This window comes from Lissotriton vulgaris, chromosome 2_1 (assembly GCF_964263255.1).
Source record: "Lissotriton vulgaris chromosome 2_1, aLisVul1.2, whole genome shotgun sequence".
Lineage (NCBI taxonomy): Eukaryota > Metazoa > Chordata > Amphibia > Caudata > Salamandridae > Lissotriton > Lissotriton vulgaris.
The window spans coordinates 872,938,896-872,947,283 of NC_141687.1; the positions used below are offsets into that span (position 1 = coordinate 872,938,896).

The window sequence follows — 8,388 nt, forward strand, 5'->3', positions numbered from 1 at the left end:
ACCATTATAATTCTTTTTTTCTTTACATGCATTGTCATATATGATGAAAGGTTCATTATTATTGGTTATTGTTATTCCAGGTGGTATTTGGACTTCCTCAAATGTTTTTGGGGCAGGTGGTGTAGCTGTAGTTATTCTTTTTTGCCTAGCTATTGTCCTTTTTAGAGAATCTATAGAAGGGACTTGACTTGATGCATGTTGGGGGAGAGTTCTTAGATGGTCTTTAAGAATAGTTGTAGATGGGCGGTCTGTGTTAGTGCTTGCTTCTTTTAGTGAGTCAAGCATTTGTCTAATTTCTATTTCTGTAACGTTGGGAGGGTGGTTATGTTCTGTTGTGTTAGTTACAGTTGTTTCATTAGTTATAGCACGTCCATAACATTTATTACTGTAATATTTACTGTATTTCCAAAACACTTTCAATTGATGTTGTTTTTCTTGGGTATATGTGTAGCCCATATAACAAAGAAGCATTTTCCCTTTCTGTGAAGTTACAAATTTAGGGGTCCATTAGGATGGCGGGTGGAAACAGTCCGCCCGCCACCCTAACGGAGATCAGGACCGCCCGCCTAAAGGGCGGGGGTCCCGACATTGGCATTAGGATGCGCCCGCCACTGTGGCGGGCGCATTCCTCAAAGTAACATTGTGGCGGGCGGTGCTCACTGCACCGCCCGCCACAATGTTAAAAACAAATGCACGCATTTGCATACTCGAAGCGGCAGGCACCGCTCGGTGCCTGCCGCTGCGATTATGCAAATGCAGGGGGGTACCACAGGTACCCCCCGTGTGCCACTCCCCTTTGCCCGTCACTCTGGGGGCCCACAGGGGCCCCCCAGAGTGAACACCGCATGCCTTTCCGTGGCGGCATTGCCGCCACGGAAAGGCATTGAGAAATGCCTATTCTAATATGGCTGGCGGTGTCTGATAGACACCGCCACCATGTTATCCCTTTTCTGCCCCGGCCGCTATGCGACCGGGGCGGAAAACAGGCGGGCAGTCTTTCCGACCGCTGCGGTCCCCTCCGCCATCGTAATATGGCGGGGGGGATGCAGGGAAGGATGGCGGGCGGATTGCCTCCGCCAGTGTGGCGGTGGCCACCGCTACCCTGGCGGAGGCAATCCGCCCGCCATCCTAATGGGCCCCTTAGCTTCTTCTGTCATTGTTCTGGTTTCTTTCTACAGTAAATAAATGTTACATAGAGAAACGTAGGTTTGTTTCACGTTTATCATTACATTTATCACATTTGCACAGTATATTTACCAGTTTTTCAGTTGTTTGGAGGGCTGTGCTCTGTGTTTTGATGGTTTTCTTCTCCGTTTCTTTTGTAGATGGCACTGTTGGTAAAAGAAAAATCATTTATTGTATATGTTTTGTTCTCAAGTATTGGATTCCTTTTCACTTGGACTTTTTCTTTCTAAGTTTGTTTTATAACTTGTCTCTGTTATTTCAGTTTGTATACTTACTTTGTTTTTAGAGTTGATAGGTTTGTAAATGTTGGCCTTTTTTTCTTTAATTGTGGTGTATCTGCAATAAATGGTAAAAATGAAAGAAATTGATTAGTTTATTGTTTAATTTATTATTTGTAGTTTGTAGTGTTAAGCCTAGTAGTTAATATCAGGTACTTACTTTGGTATTCTGTACCCTTTGTTTGATGGTAGCAGTTTTCTGTTCTGGTGAAAATTTGGCAGAGTTTCCCCTTCTTCACGTTTTGTGGCACCAAGTGGTATCTAATTGTGTGTTTTCTTTCTTTATATAGTGTTTGAATTATGTGTTGGTTGATCTCATTGGTCGATGTAATTTTTGGTAGTTCAGTGAATCGTTTTGTAGATGGTAGGTAATGATTTTATATTGTTGTGCATTTATAGTTATTTTTTATTATATAATATAGTTTTGTAATCTGACCTGTATAATGTTTTATATGATTATATCATGTGAACTTATTGTATTATAAAAATGTTTATATGTGTGAACTGTTGCTGTTTATTTATTGTTTAATTGTAGTATGTTATATAAGTATCCTGATTTATGTTATGATTAAAGTGTATTTTTATAGATATATTCCTATATTTATTATGTATATTGCAGTCAATATATTTTTTTTTCGAAATTTTAGTGGTCTATATTTTAGTTTTCGATATTTTTGATTATTTCTTTATGTGTATTGAAAGTCGATATATTTTAATTGCGTTATTTTTTAGGGTCGATAATGTTGTTTTCGAGGTTTTTTAGTATCGATATTTTTGAGTCGATATTTTAGTAGTTTTATGTTTAAGTATAGAGAGTCGATATTTTTGTAGTCGATATAATTATGTCCATAATTTTTGTAGTTGATATTCGGTCCGTCGATATTGTTTCAGTGATCCCTAGTATACATCACTCGAAATCTGTTGCGGAGAATAGATGCTGTTCGGTAATCACAGCAACCTCACTTTTATCCCTCATCTCCCTTTATAGCGGCCTAGTAAAAGAGACTGTCAAAGCAGTCAAAAACAGTTCAATTGCCAGAACAAGCCCACTTCATAACAATTGCAGTTATTTGCATCTGTTAGTAACCCCGGAAGTAGACAAGATTACCTACTAACAGTACAGCAGCACCCTGAGCCCACCAGCTTTCTAAAATACGTCCTTGTGTGGAAATTGTCTGAATGTTTTATTCTGAATTGTATAATTGCCCTTTATCTCCGTGAAGTAAAGATTTACTCAGATAAAATGAACCATGTTCATACAAAAGCGAATCCCGCTGCGAGCAGGATTTGAACCTGCGTAGGTAAAACCCGTTGGATTTTGACTCCAACTCCTTAACCACTCGGCCATCGCAGCGCCTTGAGAACAGCGTCACTGTTGTTATATACGTGCTGGAAGACACACAGTGATATCCCGTATTGCTGTATATGTTCATTGACTTGAATTCATCCTGCTGGCTTGTAGACTTGAATTTCGATTTTGTGCATTGTTTGTGTACCCTACTTGTTTGCATTGTACCTGCGCATTGTTTAATTGGTATGAAAAGACTGCCGATTAAGTATTGACTGGTTTGTATCAAGGTGATTTAGACTGATAAAAGAATTTGTTTGGAACATACTTTGTGCGGATCTGAAAGTTTTTTTTTATTTAGTTACATCAATGGAGCTGGTTAGTTCACTGAGTATCATGAGAGTGAACCACGACTGCAACTGACAGAATGCATTAGCTGGTGATCTGAAATCCCTACAGTTGAAACTAGATGCCCCACGGGCACGGAGTCACCGAGAAATCCCTGATTGCGGGGGCACATGACGTGGGCACGCTGCTCTGGTGGTCAAGAATGAAGTTCAAACGCTGTGCTGCTCGCCAGCTTCTTGGCTCTATGCACAAGTCACAGAAAGAGCGGCGACTTTGCTGATATCTTCTGAAGTGCGTCCCACCCACTCAAACCCCCTCATTTCACATGCTCGCAGACAGCATTGACTTTGACCACAGGTGGCCTATGAATCAGACATGTGTGTGAAAAGCTCTCTGCCCTCGTGCCAAGTTTGTGAGTTGTCTGGTCCCGCCTTCTTACCGTTTCTCCCTGAGCCCAGTCAGACTGCGAAAAAAGCTACTCTTCCACAGAAATTACACTGCCGGCATGTAATTTTCAATGACTGTGCCTAATTTAGTAGTTGCATACACACTTTTCAGTATGATTAAGGCAAATTAGTTAAACGCTGTTATTATGGTGGACGGTGGAATCGTGGGCACCGCGGCAGTTCAAGCTTCCCTGTTTTTTCTCAGACGTAATCACAAACAAGAGCTCATACCGTTTGAAGTCCCTCATTACCCTTCTCCGTATTGGTATAAACATTGCTAATAATACAAATCAAGTATTTCTGTGCTATTGCATTCTGGGACCTGTTGTTTTAAGTTTCATTATCATTATTTTGAAGCCTCTGACACCTTTGGGTAAAGTCTGCGCTATAGAACAAGCTCTTGGCATTGCTGTGTGGGGGGGAGAGGAGAAATGTGAGACACGGCCTCACGGTCGTGAAGTGTGAAGCAGGAGGAGAAATGCTAGACACGGCCTGGCGGCCGTGAAGTGTGAAGCAGTGGGCGGGGTAGCAAATGGTAAGCGCGTTCACGAGCACATGCACTCGATGTAATCCGCCTGGTGGTTTCAGAGCTTATTTTGCCCTAAATACTATTGTCCTATTTTCGCTTGCGCGATTAATAGGACGAGACCTAAAAACCTATTAGACAGTTGAAACATAAGTGAGTGAAGGCACACAGAAGGGGGATCCTCCTTTTCAAGACTAGAGTCCTCACACACCCAGCAAGCTAGGTGTCATGCTTCATCATATGGGCTCGCTCCTCGTCGAGTCGGCGGTGCAATACTCGATGGGCACCCATAAAGGGGCTCTTTAGCTGAGATCTTTTGTTCCTGCCGTATGGTGTTGTGGATGTGAGGGCCCTAGGGAAGACAGTGAATGGTGTAAATGTGTATACATGGTTTAAAAAAGGTTGGGTTGTCCACAACGAATTTTTAATAAAGTGGTGATCCACCTCACTAAAAACAGAAAGAGTGGTTGCTTTTCTGGCTTAAGTGTCCAGGGAAGCAGAAGCCTACTCTATTTAATGATGGTCGACATGTTTCATGCTATTAAGTTCAAAGGGATACTATGCCTTTCTTCAGGACCAACCAAAGCTATCCACACTACTGGGTGTTCATACCCTAACATTTGTTTAGTGTGTGCACGGTCCCGCCATGGCTGAAACCTGGAAAGGATGACATAAACACAAAAAACAGCAGTGTCATCCAACATGTGCTCACACAGTGTATAACAACTGTCAAAAAGGGGAGAAAGGCAGTAAGTATACCTATCCCACGTGAATATCATATAAGTTAAAATACCTGACGACTAGAATGAAGTACACAGACAAGGTAAAGAACAAATTCAAATTCAAATTCAAAATTAAATTTGAAATAAGCCCAGGGGGGCCTAAGAGTAACTCACCAGAGTCACAAGAAGCGTCAGCTTCAAACGGTTTCCCCGGGCGTTTGACAACTCAATGTAGATGTCCTGTGTAGGAGGGGAAAAAATATAGATAGAGGGGGAACCACGGAGGGGGGTTTTGCCTATTCAATGAATAGTGGCTGAAACTAACTAAGGTTCAGGCACTTCGGGTCCCTCAGCGTAGCCACAGAGTTACCCTTGTGTAGCGTGGTGCAGGTAAAGGGACAGGCTGGTGTAGGGAGCGGGGGTTCCATTTCCAAGATACCCATAATTGCAACGCCAAACAAAGTCAAGGGTAGCAAACACTACCTCCACTGTGAAACAGGGAGGACCAGCACAAATACTGGTCACCCGCATGTCCCCCGTCCAGCGAGCGGGCCCAAGCACCACCCAGTCGCGGTTTGCTCCCTCAGACTTGATGCCGGAAGCAGCGTGTGTTTCTGAATAATCACCAGCAGTCCTGCCCCAGCAAGTTCCCGGATGTACCAATTACGGCACACACCTAGTCTCGGCGAGCCCAGGAGTCAACACTGCCTAACAACCTCCCCACAATGCTTACCTGTCCACGGTGGGACCAACGTCCGGTTCCTACCCCAACGCCTTCGCCGGGGAACCAGTCTAATGCTGCGTCGTGCCTGCATTCATTTTAACCCAGCCGGTGCGCGGCCGGCCCCCACGCCATGACATCAATCCCACCAGCAAACGCGCATGGTGCTGCGACCAAGGGGGGTGCGGTACTACGCCAGCTAAAGTATCGCCATCTTAGAGGAGTAAGATTAAGGCAGTTGACCTATGTGGCAAGGAACACCATCCGGGCAGTGAAGAGATAGTGCCCATTAGTTAGTGTCATATTTGATGTATGCGGCCATGTAATTAATTAAACGAGGTGCAGGCACAGACTATTCTGTAGAAAACCCATTTGTTAGTGTCATGTTAAATGTATGTGACCACGTAACCAATTAAATGGGGTGAAGGCACAGACTATTCTGTAAAAAGCAGTCTATAAAAAAGCAGTCTGTAAAAAGAGGAGGTAATTCAAACCTACCTAATAGCGCCATATGTTATTTGTGGGGCTAACTAATCAGGGATTTCTTAAAATTATTGAACCCAACAGCCACAGCCAGTGTTCCCTGAAGATCCATATGGAGGGTAGGTAGGTTACAGCACGTGTATCCTATCATGCTAAGTGGGCCTAGAGTTAGTAGGTGCATACAGACTGTGTCATTCCTACTGTGGTCCATATATGGCCCCATAGTTGCTAATCCTGATAGCCTAAGAAGTAGGGAGAGATGTGTCTCACGTGTGGATATCTGCCGCTGAGGCCACTGTCTTATGGTGGTAGGTCTAGAGATTCAGGAGCAACTAGGAGACCAGAATAAGAGTGCGACTGGCAGGCAAAGGCGCATCACAAGCTGTGGGGGCACTAGTTATTGTTAAGTGTTGCCAAAGGTATACTATCACTCAGGCCAGTGTTGTCAGTGTTTAGGAGATGCACCCATCTCTGCTCAATCCTGAACAATGCTTTCTGTGTGATGCTCTGATGTGCCTCGAGTACCAGCCACCTAAAGCTTTCTGCTGTGTGCTGGAGCTCCTTGCAGTGTAAGTATAACTTAGTGGTAGTCTTAAAGCATCTAACATTACTCTTGTGTTCAGTTATTCTTATTCTAACCTGTCTCATTGTCATACCTATATATTTCATGTGTTTGTGTGTCTTTTTAGATGTCATTTGAACGTGTCCAACAGTTGAACCTCCTTAAATGGATTGGTCTGAATACAGACTGCACATCCGCCCCAAGGATAGTGGCCAACAACTGGTGGCAAATCCCAAAGGGTCCTCTGGATGCCAACTCCCCTACTCTTTGGTCTAGTATGGACTAGTGTGTCTTTCATGTTTGGTGTGTGTTTGAACGCGAATCTGGGTTTGGGGATATTAAGGTCCCCAGTGTTAACAATACCCCAGTGTCTATTTATCATCCTTTTGATCAGACCTGAGTTGCAAGTAAAGGAGGTTACACAGGTAAGTGTGTCAGAAACCTTCCTGTCCCTTGCCTGTAGTGAAACCTCCCTTGGATTGTTCAAGGCCCTTTTGTAAGATTGTTTAATCTTCCGGGCTGGGTACCCCCTGTCACGTAGGTTATGTTGCAAATGTTGCAAAAGATCTCCGCTAAAGAGCCCCTTTATGGGTGCCCGTCGAGTATTGCACCGCCAACTCGACAAGGAGCAAGCCCATATGATGAAGCATGACACCTAGCTTGCTGGGTGTGTGAGGACTCTAGTTCCGAAAAGGAGGATCCCCCTCCTGTGTCCTTCACTCACTTGTGTTTCAACAGTCTAATAGGTTTTAATCTAGGGGAACTGCGTGCTCCTTTGATACACTGTTGTCAGGGCACGTACACTGGACCCCATTAAAAAGCCCTTCTTGTCCCTCCTTTTGTTAGAGAAGCACCTTCTCCTCCCATGGTGTTAAAGTTTTCAGTAGGATGGGAGGGCCACTCCCAGTTGGTTAGCCAGCTACCAGTTCTTGCTCCTCCTCTCTTTGACAACCCTCTTGAGATCATGCTACCGCTTCATTAGCTCCTTCTTGGATTGCGGGGTGTTCCCTACTGCATTGACCCTTTGGACTATCCTTTTCCACATTTGAGTCCTTGTGGCTAATGGTATCTGTTGGGCCAGGCTACCAAACAGTTGTGGTTCCCCTCTGACTATCTCATTTAACATGACTGTCAACTCACTCTCTGTGAATTTGGACATTTTTTATGTGGACATGATGTGTAGTGTGCAAAGCGTTTGTGGGTGCTGGGGTGTGGGTGGTGGGTGTGGTGAGGTGTGTGAGATGTGTTATGTGCTGGGGGATTGTTGGTGCTGGTATGATCGTGGTGGTGTTGAGTGTGCTGTGTTCTTTTGCCTCTCCTGTCAGGTCTGATGGGTGCCCTTCTCTTCTGGAGTGTTGCAAGGGATTGTGGTCAGTGAAGGGGCTGGTTTTATACTCAGCTATGTGGGTGTGTCCAAATGGTGTTTTGCTGTCAGGTGTGTTGTGGTAGTGGTCCTGGGAAATGTATGTTTTGGTTTGGCATTTATTTGTTTCATTGGGATGTGTGTTGTGTATTTGGGGGGCATGGCTACTTTGATTTGTACAATGTTTGGCATGATTTGGGGTTTTTTGCATCGTCCGCCATGTTTTCTATGGATCGTCCGCAGTGGTGGCTATGCTGCAGCTCTTCCGCTGGCTCTCCCATTCATTCCAGTGTGCGATCGCGGCGGTCGGAAACAGCGGATTGTACCGCGGGACCATCGGGGATTTCATAATTTCCTGTGTGGTGTCTCCACTGTGCTTGCGACGGGTTGTAGATTTTACGCTGCTTTTCAAACCGCCGCGGTCAGATTTTGGACATCACTGCCCGCGACGGGCAGTTTTTATTTG

The 8,388-nt window shown here is 44.5% G+C and overlaps 1 non-coding gene across 1 annotated transcript; it reads right to left on the minus strand.

Moving 5' to 3' along the window:
* Positions 1-2,735: 2,735 nt before the first annotated feature.
* TRNAL-CAA (transfer RNA leucine (anticodon CAA)) lies at positions 2,736-2,817 on the minus strand. Its single transcript has one exon. It is a non-coding gene; the product is annotated as a tRNA-Leu (tRNA).
* Positions 2,818-8,388: the final 5,571 nt, after the last annotated feature.